The sequence below is a fragment of the Puma concolor genome, chromosome C2, assembly GCF_028749965.1.
Source record: "Puma concolor isolate L17-30 chromosome C2, mPumCon1.1.hap2, whole genome shotgun sequence".
Lineage (NCBI taxonomy): Eukaryota > Metazoa > Chordata > Mammalia > Carnivora > Felidae > Puma > Puma concolor.
This window is the reverse complement of record NC_141675.1, coordinates 86,819,330-86,833,067: the sequence shown is the minus strand read 5'-3', so window position 1 is coordinate 86,833,067 and position 13,738 is coordinate 86,819,330. Positions and strand designations below refer to the sequence as shown.

Here is a 13,738-nt window from a genome sequence, read left to right as displayed (position 1 = left end):
TTTATCATGAGCTGCTTGGAGGAGCAGAAACAGGAGGGTGGGAGGCTTTGAGGAAGTAAGTCAGGGACCAATGTTTAAGGAGGTCACGTCCAGAAAAAAAAAAAAAAAAAAAGGAGGTGAGGTCCAAATGAGTCTTGCCAGCCTATAATCAAGAAACCAGCCCAAGAGTCAGGAGCTGAGAATAGGAACAGGGCAAAGAATGGCACGTTACATGGGCAATGGGCAAAGGTTTGGCTGGGAGGATTGAGGGCTTCTTCTTATGGGGTTTGACTTCCTGGTACAGGGACAGATGCATGAGGAGTAAAAAGAAATTGTTTGGGGGACAGTGTCTTCCTTTTTCTTTTCCTTTTACCCAGAAATCTGTATAGCCACAGGGGTGAGAGCCAGAGCTAACGCTGGAAATTACCAGGGTCAAACTGCAGCTAAACAAAAGGCGGAGATGCTAACACAACACTGCCAGGGCTCACTCGTAATAAAAGGGGCTGTCTGGGGTCAGGGGAGCTCAAAGTCATCTAAAATACTCAGAGAGAGGCTGAGTGGCTCCAGTCAGGGATGGTGTCGGGGGGAGGCAGTGGTGAGGGTGACTTCTGTTGACTGGGGGCTCTGAGGCGCTTCCCACTCGTAAGTGTATTGAACTGTTGAGCACTGTGTTTGCCACAGTGCACCAGGACGGTCAGAGGTCTGTTTAACAGCTCGAGGACAGGGCCTGACCCAATAGGTGCTTGGAGCATGCGTGTGCATTCTTCTTGTTCTTTGATCTATCTGAGTAACGATTTTCTTCTGCCTTTTTTCCGATCTCCAGTCTAAGGAAGCATACAATGAGCTCGGGGTCCAGTGTGGAGAGCTGGGTGGCTCAGAGTCATCTCCATGCTGGCACCCGGCCCAGAGCATCAGGCTGAAATATTTCCCATGTTCCACGGTGGGAGATGGAGGGGAGGGTAAGGCAGAAAAGCGTTATCTAGAGAAGCCATTTGGCCACATCCCCATCAGAGCCACAAGCCCATGTAGCGCATTTGTGTGGATTAGAAACAGGCGCCCCCTGCTCAGGTGGACACGGTGCCCACAGTCTTTTGATTTGAAGCAAGGAGGAGGTCTGGATTTTAGCTCTCACTTTCTTCCTCTTGTGCAGTGGATAATATGCACCACTGTACTCAGTGGCCCTGGTGTCTATTGCCTGCCCCCTCCGAGCTGTGTCTCCTGTGTGCTATGAGCTCAGGACAGGACATAGCAGAAAACTGGATCAATTAATGAGAATGAGTGGGAGGCTCCAGAGATAGTTCTGTATCAGAAGTCAGCCATCTGGAAGACAAAGCCACACTAAGCCAGGGTCTCATACTAAGACTGATGGCTTGGCCCTTCTGGGCCTTTCGCAGAGCCACAGAGCACAGGGAAGTCTGAGGACAGTGAGAGACCTTCCAGGAACAAATCCCCAGATGGCTTCTTCCCTCACTCGCCCATTAAATGCACTTACTCCTTTACTTGCACTTAAATACTTATGTGTTAAGTAGTTTTTGATTTATGCGTATGTTTAATATGTGCCTTTAATATCTGTCTATAGTTTCATTCTTTGTCTTAAATTCTAAGGCCCTAGAAAATGCAGACTCTGCATTACAGGATTAATATTGCTCAGTAAAATGCCTGGCACATTGCCACCTGGTGCTTTTAGACAATAATAACGATGATGAAGTTTGAATTCCTCGCCCCGGGCTTTCCAGATCTTCCATCTTCTGACCTCCCCAACCTCCTCCCCTCCCCACCTGCCATTATTCAGCTTCAGCATTCTGTCCAAGAGCCAAGATGGCCTACGTTCCTTGGGCACCTGATCTGAAGCTGTTTCTTTCATCGGCATACCCTCTCCTCCTCCTGTCCCTGAGTGTCCAGATCTAACCCATCTCTGGAACTTCAACTCTAATACTCTTCCCCATGATACCTGTTCTGATTCCTTGAGCAGGAATGATCTTTGCTTGCCCATGCAAATTCATTTCAATTTTTTATGCATCTGATTACATTCTAACTATATCATTACTGTATTAGCAAATGACTACTTCCCCTGCTAATCTGGGACTCCTTGAGGGCAGAGGCTGTGTCTTGTCCAAGTTCCTCTCCACAGTGTTCACTCCAGGGCTGAGCACCTGGGATTTCACTCCGCAACGTGGACAAGTCCCATCCCCGCTCTGAGGCTCAGTTTTGCTCATCACTATGTGAGGGGTTGGACGAGGTGATGTTTAGGAGCACGGCGGCTCTGAGGACCACGATCTATAGCCTGCTAAAGACTCACTGACTGGCTAGAAGATCAAGAAGAGGACATTCCCCCACCAGAAGAGGGAGTGCTTTAGGGACTTCTTGTTTATCAAAACCTAAACATTCTCCGATTGCCAAGAAATTGGACATGTGAACCGGTTACTCTCACACATCAGATCTCTGCCTTCCCATGAATGGGAATGGCAACAGGTGACTCAGAGAACAGTTGGCATAGAGATGCTATCTCTGTTCTTCGAAGGTGGCGCTAAGGGCTTCCCTTGCAGTTCGCCTACCTCCCCTCAAGAAGCAAAGGCCAGGTCGACGATACTCCCGCTGAAGGCCAGGGGCACCCTACTCCCTGAAACCCAGGGCACCCCCCCACCCCGCCCCCGTGGCAAGGGCTGGGCTGCACACATGGTATCCAGGCCCCTCATCAGAGGACCTGCCTGCTACAGCACTGGAGACCCCGGGCCAATACCTATTTTTGGCGCTAATTATCAAGCATCTTGTAAGAGCCTGGGTACACAAGCAAATCTTTTAAAAATAGGCCCAAGTTGCCTCCCCAGATTCCTGGTGGTGACTCAGCGTACCGTACAGTAGCTGTGATTCACAGTGTGGGCGCCAAAGGCCCGTGGGTGAGTCTTGGCAGCTGCTCTGCTCGCCCTCCTAGAACCCAAAGAGTCACAGCCAAGGAGAGGAGGTACGTACAGCCCACTCTTCCGGAAGGCCACTCTTGCCACCAAACTCAGGCTTCTCTGCCTTATAGACGTGGCCAACCATCGAGGCCAAGGGTTTTGGGCAGGATAGCTCCAGAGCTGGGACGGGGTGGGAAGGGGGCACACTGGGACTCTGACAGCCCCATGTGGGGGCAGATGCCCACCTAAGGTCTGGGGGAATGAAGAGAAGGGGTCCACGGGAGAGAGGGTAGTAGTGGGGGACGCGGAATGTCTCGGCTGATAGAGGCCCAGCCAAGAGTCTTGGGCTTTGAGCCCAGCTGAGCTGCTGACTCACGGTGGACCCTTAATCTCCCATGGAGTGCAGGCCCAGCTGCTAGAAGCCTAGAGGGCTTAGTGGTGTTTGTGCAGCTATAGACACAGGGCCTGTGGGCTGGCAGGAAACCCTGCCTGGCCATGAGCGGGAAGGCGAGAGAGCCGGGCAGAGTGGGAGAGAACAGTGAGAGGCAGGATGAACCCTTTTAGAGAGAAAGGGGGGAGCCTAGACCAGCCTGTGACAGGAGGGTTTGCAGAAGGGCCTGACAGAGAGACAGAGTGTGGGGGTGGGGGTGGGGGTGGGGGAAGAGTCACGCAAGCCTACACCCATGAAGTCAGTCGAGACGGCTCACCCAGGTTTAGGAAGAGATGGCTTATGCATTTGTCAGTTTTCATAGCTGAGACAAAGACTTCAACTTTCTTAAAATATACCACATCTGCTCAGAGGCTTAAGGAGGCTAATAAGTACATTAACAGAAACTCAAGACCCACTTCAGAGCTCCTGTTTCTGTCCCTTTGGCCTGACAACTCTACCCCCTGCCCTCGGGGCCCCAGTATTCATGTGATTCTCTCCTCTGTCTCTTTGTACAAATAGGAAGTGGGAATAAAAATGTGCCTCTCCAATGCTGGGAGAAGGAGCCGAGACCTGGGAAGAGGCTTTCCAAGGCTCTGTATAAAATGTTGAATCTTGGCACAAAATGTATAAAGTAGTGATGATGTTGTCTGAAATATTTTCCGAAGTGTTTCTATACCCTATAAATCTTGTTGCTCTGGGCTTCCTGCTGGTTATAGCAGGGAATGTCAATGCTTCAGAGGGTGGGGCAGCACACATCTCTGCCATTCCTCAGGTTTCACTTGTCACGTCAGATTTTTGTGAGTCCCCAAAATGACAGTAGGCTTGAGAGTCAGATGCTAAGTAGAGAAGACTTTTTTTCAGATTTTTCAAGGCCTGGATGATCCAATTATGGAACTTTATCAATGAACGGTCCTCACAAGGCAGGAAAAGGAGGAGGAGAAGCCCATCCCTTTATTTCCGACAGATCATGAGAAAAGGGGAGACAGAGAAGGCGATCAGGCAGTCAGACAGGCACGGGTTTCCGTCTCCCCACCCTAGCTTTCAGTCTGGGGGATACGTGTTTGGAAAGTTGAGGAAAACACTTTGTCAAAGTCCTCTTTCTGGGATCTGCAAGGACAACCTCACACATTCCCTGAGCCACCACGGGGTTGGCCACATCACAGGAAGTGTGGCGTAGCATGGGAATCTCTGTGGTTTCCAGAGGCTGGTGAGGAACTTGGCCAAAAGTCTGGCTGGGGAGTTGGGAGTGGGGGTGCTTGGTACTGTAGCCAAGATCGGACTGCCTGGGTAAGTCTGCCTGGAAGTCCAGCCAGACCTCAGGTCTTGAGGGCCCAGAGAAAATCCTGGAGGGGCCAAGTCAGCACAGAGGTAACTGAGCCCTGGCCAAATTGCAGCAGACATCGGCAGAGCACGCATCCAGTACCTGTGGCCTAAGGTGAGCCCTCAGACCAGCAACTCTCAACCATGCTTGCACAAGAGAGTCACCTGGGATGCGTGAACCCAGGCTCCACACCCAAAGGTTCTAATTTCATTGGACTGGGTGAAACTGTGGCACTGGTATCTTTAAAAAAAGGATTCTGGGCTTGTGAACCAGGGAAGTGAACAACTTCCTTCAGGGTTAGTAATATCCTTCACACCAATGCCAGATGAAGGTGAGGCAAGTGAGCCCCGCAGGATGTAAAACCTAGGCAGGTGCTTACTGTTAAGGTCATGCAAGTGCAGGGGGGGTGGCGTGCCCCTTCTTCCATGTGGCCCCAGGTGCTGAATACTCATGCCTCACCCTAGCTCTGCTCCACCTCCTTTCCAGGTAGGTTCTTTCCCCGGCCTGATTTGAAGAGGCATCTCAGGCCATGAGCCCCTTTCTTCTGGAAGGTACCAGAAGGTTGCAGATACAAGTGTCCTGGGGCCAAGGGACCTGTTGGGGAATGGGCTTGAGAAGAGAGTGGGCAAAAAACCAAAGAATGAACAGACCAAATCATTACCTTAAGTGCTTTGTTGGTTTCCGGGACAAGAATGACATGACATGACTTTTGGCTGCAAAATACAGCTTAGTCATTTCTGCCAGCCCCCCTGAAGCCAGGACAGTGTGGTTAACTCACTGTGGGGGAGGGTGGACTGGATCCAGAGTTCTTCAGAGAGGGATTCAAGTTACACAAAACCCAATGTGTGTTCATGTTCTGTTACAGTCACAAAGACAGAGTGTGTGCCTTCCTCCAAATAGTGTGTGGGCGAAACTCAGGGGGCCCCTGCACAGCCCTTGGTTGCTCATCCTTTGCCTCACCCAGAAATCAGTCTCAGTGGCAGTGAATCAGAGATCGGCACCACGGAAGGCAGATTTTTTAGGAGCATTTGGAACCAATTAGTTTGTTAGTGTGAGCTCAGGGCTCCAGTGAATGGCCCAGTACTGTGCAAAAACTCAGGGCTTCACACGCTAGGACAAATGCGTTCTTTGTAAATAATAAGTGACCTTTGTTTCCCTCTGCCCGGCCTCCTCCCCCACCCTGCTTCATCTTGGCCTCAGCACGGATCCGGGGTCCTCCAGAAGGAAACCTGACCTGGCCTCAACCAATGGAATCAGGAACTCTGAGCCACGACACAACTGGGACCGGGTGTCATTCTGTGTTTTAACCCAAAGTCCTTTTTACAGGGGTAGGGACAAGGGCCCTGGCCTTTAGGAGTACAGCTGTGTTCTCAACCATGTTGGAGGAACTTTTAAAGTCTAGTCTGTTTCCGGCATCTCTTCCTTCTCAGCTTTTTTTGTTTTTAACGTTTATTTATTTTTGAGCGAGTGGAGGAAGGGCAGAGAGAGAGAGGAAGACACCGAATCTGAAGCAGGCTCCAGGATCTAAGATGTCAGCACAGAGCCCGACACAGGGCTCGAACTCACAAACCGCAAGATCATGACCTGAGCTGAAGTCAGACACTTAACCGGTTGAGCCACCCAAGCACCCCTCTTCCTTCTCAGCTTTGACCGCAGTGGGGAACCTCGTCAGAGTCAGTAGTGAAAGTAGGGAGGCAGGAGACTTGGCTCCTGATCACATCGCTGACCTGCTCAGGGCCCTGTCGCAGCCTCTGATCCCAGACACAAACCTCCAATTGTCCTGAACCAATTTCCTTCAGAATAAGAATCTGAGGTCTGACTTCCTTCCAATCTGATGGTTTGGCCAGATCTGGGGGCAGAGGGGCTCTGCCTGCTGTCAGGGGCTCTAGAGATGGTGAACACGTGAGCAGCTACTGACGTCTCTAATGAACTAGGCCACTTCAGCTCAAGTTCTGTCTCTCTCACTCTTGATTTCTGCTGAGAGAAGCAGCCTCAATGACCCATAAAACTCGAGAGCTTTTTCCCCTACCCATTTGCAGGGATCTATTAATCTCTTCCGATAGCCAGCAGCTAACCCATCTGCAAGACACCTGGTCTTGATTTAATTAATGTGCAAAGCAAAAGAACATCAGGCAGGTAAAAATCTGTAATTAGCAATAGCCTCTCAAGATTTTCTTTGTTGGTTCGCCCCTCCTCCCCTTTCCAGGCAGTGGGAGGGAATGGGAAGGAGCCAAATGCAAATATGGTTTAATTCCATCTTGAGTAATTACTCCGGAAAGCCCTCTAAAAAAAATTGCTGGCTGTTTAACTCAGCAATTTGAACTTGCATTTGGGAACATCATCAAACTGTAAATGCTTTGATCTTTTTTATGCTTCTGTACATAAGGAAAACCAAGTACACCTAATTCCTATGCCGTGTTGTCATAAGCATTAGAAACTCTTGGCACATGGCCACGGGTAGGAGGCTTGAGAGGGGCTGGCTTTGTCGGAGGAGGAGACAGCTGGATGCCTTGGACTGAACGTCGGAAGAGGCTGGCGCTCTGCTCCCCACTGCACAGTGGCTCACAAGATGACACTGGGCAGGACATGCCCCCGCCTGACCTCCATTTTCCAGTCTTCAAATAAGGGGGTAGGGCCAGATGATTTCTAAATTTCAAAGACTTCCTCCTCAACACACCAAGCTCTGCCATTCTAGGAAACACATTCCTTTCTCACACCACAAACCCAGAGGTGAGGCAGATTAGGCAGGGGCAAAGGTAACCAAGTACAGAGACTTGCTCTGCAGGCTTGATTATTAAAACGTTTAAGGGAAAGATAATTATTGTGGAATATGAGATTCCTTTGAACAGGGGTATGCCTTGAAAGCAGTGTAGAACCTGTAGCCACAGAGGAGAAAAAAATTAACTGGCCTCTGGGGGTTTTGTGGGGCACCTGTGACCTCAGACTTAATCAGCATCACATGCTCTCCTATAACACCAGAAAACCACATGGGTTTTAGGCAATCACCCAGATTAAACCAATGCCATTGATTTCATGCTCTTGCACGCTTTGTGGGAGAACGAAAGCAAGGAAGAGCAGGAAGGAGAGCACAATTGGGGCAACAGGGCCAGAGATCTATTCATTCATTTCTTCACCCAGCATTCATTCAGCAGACGCTAACACCCAAAACGCGTGGGCCCTAGGGAGGAAGTAGGAACAGGATGAAGCACAGCCCGGAGTCTGCCAAAGACTCCTCAGGCTTCTATGTTCACTTCTTTGGCACTTTTGGGTTCTGTAGTAGATCTGTAACAAGAGGAAGTCATTCACAAGTCGGCTTATCTTCTAGCTTTTAATGAGCCTGGTGCCCAGAGGTCCTTAACTAAGGATGCCCACCTCTGTCAGGTTCCTATTCTTCCTTCAAGGCTCCTCAATTCCACCCCATCCCCACCCCCCATCCCGGACATCCCTTGGCAGATGTGATCTTTTTTGTCTTCTGGTCATCCATGGCATTTGGTTGGCTCTACTCAGTTGGGTATCTTACACCCAAACTTGCACTATTTTTGATTATGTATACATCTTATTCTCCTTTAGACTGGTACCTCCTTAAGGGCAGGTAGGTAGGACAGACTTTATTGGAATGGCCAATAATCTGGTTGTGAGATTATATTACAGTCTTGCCAGTCTTTGAGGGAAACTGGGTAAAGGGTACATAGGATCTCCCTGTATTATATCTTATAACTGCATATACACCTATAATTACCTCCAAATAAAAAAAGCTTAATTAAAAAGCAAAACACACGGAACCATAAGGCCTCAGAGGTGGAAAAAACTCAAGAGATCAGCTAGTGCTGTCTTTACCCAATGTGTGAATTTCTGCCAAGCATCCCACATGGAGATTTACCTAGCTTTTTTCAAACCCCAGCAATGGAGAACTCATTCTCTCATCAGAAAGAGCATTCCATTTCTAGACAATTCTAATTCTATTCTGAAACAAGACTGGCCGGGCTGTAACTTTCCCCTTGGAGCCCACACAGAACAAGTTGCTCCCTTATCCCACAACCTTTCAGGTATGTGAAGACGGTCATGTGTCCATCTGGGCCTTCTGCAGGCTGCAGGGGTCCAGTTCTCTCACTTCCATAGTGTTGAATTCTCCCGCCATTCTAGAGCCTTTTTTTCTGAATGTACCTCGTGTGTTACTCTGATCTGAAACAGGATTAACAACCCCCTTTGTCCTGGACACTCCACTGTTTCCAACGCAGTTAAAGACCACATCAGCATTTTTATGCTAACTCCCAACCATTGGCTCATATTAATGGCAGAATCCATGAAAACCCTTGGATCTTTTTGGTACACCAGCTGCAGCCAAGCTCCCCGTCCCCTACCTTGCCAATTATTTTGTTTTGTTTTGATTTTCACTCGAAGGTGGGACTTTACATTTCTCTGTACCTGCTGTGGTCCTAACCTCTCGCCGGTTGAAACCCTGAAGGAGGGCTGAGTCTGTAGTGAGGTGCAGAAGACTGAGGGAGAGGGTGTGTGCTTGTGAGTGCTGCCGTGGTTGGCCCGCATCCTGTAGCACTGTGCCCAGAGACGTACGAGTACTTCTAGCGCTGGCAACCCTAGGGTATTGCTCATTGTTGTTGAATAGCAAGATAGGTTTATTTTTATAACAAGTATTTACTGCAGAACAGCCTTGCAGAACCTCCTGGGTTTCACAACTCTTCCGGCTCTATTACGTACGCAGAATGATGCCAGCCTGGCTCCTGTTCTCATTCCCTATCCCCATAGAGACGCATCAGGTTAAGGCTCAGTGTCAAGCCTCTGTACCCAGGACTCAGGGAGACAGGGAGGATGCCTCCGTGGGACATTAGAGGGCAGAGCCGTCTCGCCTACTAAATGAGAAGGCAAGCCTTTCAGGTTCTTTAGAGCAGAGTGGGACAGAGTATCTGCTTATGTAAAATCAGTGAGGTCCAGCTCTTCTTGGGGAGGGTTAAATTCAAGTCTAGAGCCCAAGTCTCTGTAGCAGAGAGTGCTTGGTGTCCTCCAATACCTATTCTTCCCTTCTTAGAAATTTTAGCAGACGGCTGCCTGGGTAGTTCAGTCGGTTAAGCGTCCAACTTCGGCTCAGGTCATGATCTCACGGTTCGTGAGTTTGAGCCCCATGTAGGGCTCTTTGCTGACAGCTCAGAGCCTGGAGCCTGTTCAGATTCTGTGTCTCCGTCTCTCTCTGCTCCTCCTCAGCTCATGCTCTGTCTCTATCTCTCTCAAAAAATGAGTAAATATTAAAAATTAAAAAAAAAATTTAGCAGAGCACTTTCTCATGCACAATAAAGGTGACAATCCCCATTCTTCCTTTGTAACTAGGCATTGCCATGTGACCAGATTCTGGCTATTGGGATGTGAGTGGAAATGGCAAGAGCAATTTCTTTGCCTTTCTAGGGAAGGGGGCTGCCTGGCCATGGTTCCTTTCCCCCTATCTATTGGTTGAAGTGTGGATGGTGAGCCATATTGAACCATGTGTGGTGGTGGTGAGCCATATTGAACCATGCAAATGAGGACAACAACCCAGAGATGATGGAGCAGAAAAGAAGCCTGTGCCTCTGATGATTCACTGAGCAGAACCATTTTATCAGCTCAGAGTTTACTTGATAAATACACTTCTATTTTGTTTAAACAGACCACGGTTACTCTGGGTCTCTGTCCCATGTAGCTAAATCTGCACCCTAACTAATATAGTGTTCCACCCCACTTAATTCTTGGCTTCCTGTTCTGCTTCTGCCCTTTCCCTGCCTTCCTTTTAGCCCACAGCTTCATTTTCAAGCTTCTTGGCATGTCCCTCCCCACTTGGCCTGACCTGATCTCTCAAGGTAGCCTTGGATCCTTTCTCTGGCACTGCCCTGACAGGCAAGCATTAGGGAAAGGACGGTGGTGGTGGCCAAGCTGGCATTTCCAGATTGTTTGCTCTCTGGTTCCAGCCTATACCACTTGTGTTTCAGATACAAGTGCTTGGTGCCTTCTGAACCCTCATCTTGTCCATTTGTCTTGAGTTGGGTCCTTGCCTTATTTCCTTGCAACAAGACTGTAAGCTCACCAAGGGCAGTCACTGTATCTGTCCCCTCTTGAAAAGCCTACAGTCACTTGTCCATAGTAGGTTCCTAATGAATGTGTGTAGATTCACATCTTGGGATTCCCAGGGCACCACAATGAGCCCTGGACATTGCAGAGTTCAGGGGACCTGTTACTACCTTTTACCAATGTTGAAACCTTCCCAGCTGGAAAAGGCAACTGGATCAGTAAATTAATTCACCAGATGATTCTTCATTGGGGTTTGTCCAAGAAGTTTTCCTCCCTGGACAAAAAAAGGGGAGGAGGTTATGGCATTCAGTGCTACTTAATCCCCTAGCACTTCAGCCTCCTGAGACAAGCTATGTCCACCCACTGATGACCTTTAAGTGTTAAGCAACAAACCCAGAGCAAGCTAAATCTTAGTCATGGAGCTCAGAAGAAAGATTTGGTCTGCACTGTACTTTCTGTAACACCTAAAAATAACTTCTCCCTATGGACTTGAGTGGGGAAATTGGGAAATATAGAAGACTTTAATTAAAAAGCTGATAAGAGGACAGGTACACTGCTGTACCAGACTTTGCAGGGCCGAGGGAACTAGAAGACATGTGTGTCTGTGTGTGTGTGTGTGTGTGTGTGTGTGTGTGTGTACCTGAGGGCATGGTTCCCCTGCAGTAGATCAAATCTGGGGCAGTAAAGGCACATCATGGTCAGGTTTTGCCACTCTCTCTTCCAGTGACTAGTGTGGAGAAGATTCAGTGAGACATTGGAAGCCACTGGAGGCAGAGGTGGAGCTCCAGCTTAGAAATGGGTCTCAACTACCAGCTGTGACACTTCCTGCTCACCTGGGTGGGTAGCCTTAGACAAGTCTGTGAAGCTTTCTGGACTCATTTTTCTTATCCTCTGATGGGTAGAGTAGACGAGATGCTCTCCAAGTCCCTTCCAGCCACAGCATTCTTGGGAGATTGGTTTTTTCTCATGGTCATCTGCTTCACGGCTTCCTTTGCCTCCTCTGCCTCCACCCCGTCTGGCCACCCACATGCACTGATGCCTTTCCTCACTCCTCCCCGTCGTCTGCTTCTCTCACCACTGGACTAGAGGAACAGGCATACTCAGAGTTTCCCATAAACACAGACTCTTATGAACACCAAACAGAGAGAGACTAGGAGGGGAGGCAGCACACGAGCCAGGCTGCCGTGGGCTCAGCTCCTCGGGTGCCTCAGGTGTGTCCTTATTGACCGCCTGCTCTGTCTGCTGCAATTTACCAGCGGCATCCAGGAAGCCGGACAGGGCAACTGGGACCCCTCTAAATAGGTGAGTGATTTCTTTAGGGCTCTGACTTATTTTGATTTTATCTTACTTTTCTGGTCGGTTCCAAAGTCTCACCACATGTCCTCCCCATCCCATTCACTCATCAGCATGTAACTTCTCTCATTCCCTCTTGTTTTCCTACCCAGATGAAAAACCACAAGTCACAACTGGCTCCCAAAGGAAAGAGTAAGTATCAAAATAGCCAATATTTGGATGTTGGTTGCTGTCTCCCAGAACACTTCCTCAAAAACTACGATCTCCTGCAAAAGCTCAGCCTTATTGAATTATATTCCTGCTCACCCCTGTGGCAGAGGGCAAAAATGGCCACAAGAGTTTGTAGCTCCTCTCATTTCTAGGATAGCTCATTTCCTTGTTCCCTTTTTTTATTGTGGTAACATATACATAACATAAAATTTTCTATTTTAACCCTTTTTAAATGCACAGCACTGTGGCATTAAGCACCTTCACATTGTTAGATAGCCATCACCACCATCCCTCTCCAGAACTCTTCATCTTCCCCAGCTGAAATACTAGACTCATGAAACACTGACTCCTTCTCTCCTCCCTTCGCCCCTGACAACCACCATTCTTCTATCGCCCTGCATTTGACTCCTCTAGGTACCACACGTAAGTGGAATCATACAGTATTTTCATGCTGTGCCTGGCTTACTTCGCTCAGTGTAGCACCTTCAAGGTTCAACCAAGTTGTAGCATGTATCAGAATTCCCTTTCTTTGTGGGGCACCTGGGTGGCTCAGTTGGTTGAGGGTCTGACTTCGGCTCAGGTCATGATCTCACGGCTCATGGGTTCGAGCCCCACGTCGGGCTCTGTGCTGACAGCTCAGAGCCTGGGGCCCGCTTCGGGTTCTGTGTCTCCCTCTCTCTCTCTGCCCCTCCTCCGCTCACACTCTGTCTCTTTCTCTCTCAAAAATAAACATTAAAAATTAAAAAAAAAAAATTCCCTTCCTTTTTAAGGCTGAATAATATTCAAGTGTATGCACAGACCACATTTTGTTTATTCATTCATACTTGGGTTCTCCATTAGACTCTTGGGTTACTTTGACCTGTTGGTCAAAAACTTGGGTTACTTCAACCTGTTGGTTGAATAATGCTGCTGTGAACATACATAGGTGTACAAATATCTGTTTGAACCCCTGCTTTCAATTCTTGGGGGCATATACCCAGAACTGGAATTGCTGGATCCATAGCGTAATTTTATGGGCTGCCCCATTTGACATTCCCAGCAGCAATGCACCAGAGTCGCATTTTTCCCACATCTTCTGCAACACTTCTGATTCTCTGGTTTTGGGATAATAGCTATCCTAATGAGTATGAAGTGGTATCTTGTTATGGCTTGATTTACATTTCTCTAATGATTAGTGAGGTTGCAAATCTTTTTGTGTGTTCACCAGCCATTTGTATATCTCCTTTGGAGAAATGTCTAGTCAAGTTCCCCATTCTTTGAATCTGGGCTGACCATTAGGGCGACTGTCTGTCCCAGTTTATCCAGAACTTTCCAAGTTTTTGTACTGAAAGTCCCGTGTCCTGGGAAATCCCTCAGTCCCAGGCTTACTGGGACAGGCAGTCACTCTAGCCGGCCTTGTGTCTTGCCTTGATCAATAGAATGCTTTAGAAATGACAATGTACAGGTTTCAAGCCTAGGCCTCAAGGGGCATTGCAGCTTCCTCTCTTGCTGCTCTTGGAAATCTGCTGCCACATAAACAAACCCATGTTAGTCTGCTGGCTGATGAGAGGCATGTGG

General features: G+C 48.6%; 2 long non-coding RNA genes across 3 annotated transcripts in view; one reads left to right on the top strand and one right to left on the bottom strand.

Annotated features, from left to right (window-relative positions):
- Positions 1–13,738, bottom strand: part of LOC147577390 (uncharacterized) — a 125,111-nt gene that overhangs the window by 25,414 nt on the left and 85,959 nt on the right. The gene's annotated exons all lie outside the window — the stretch shown is intronic.
- Positions 8,055–13,096, top strand: LOC147577392 (uncharacterized). Its single transcript, XR_015240225.1, has 3 exons — positions 8,055–8,673; positions 11,403–11,515; positions 12,124–13,096. It is a non-coding gene; the product is annotated as an uncharacterized LOC147577392 (long non-coding RNA).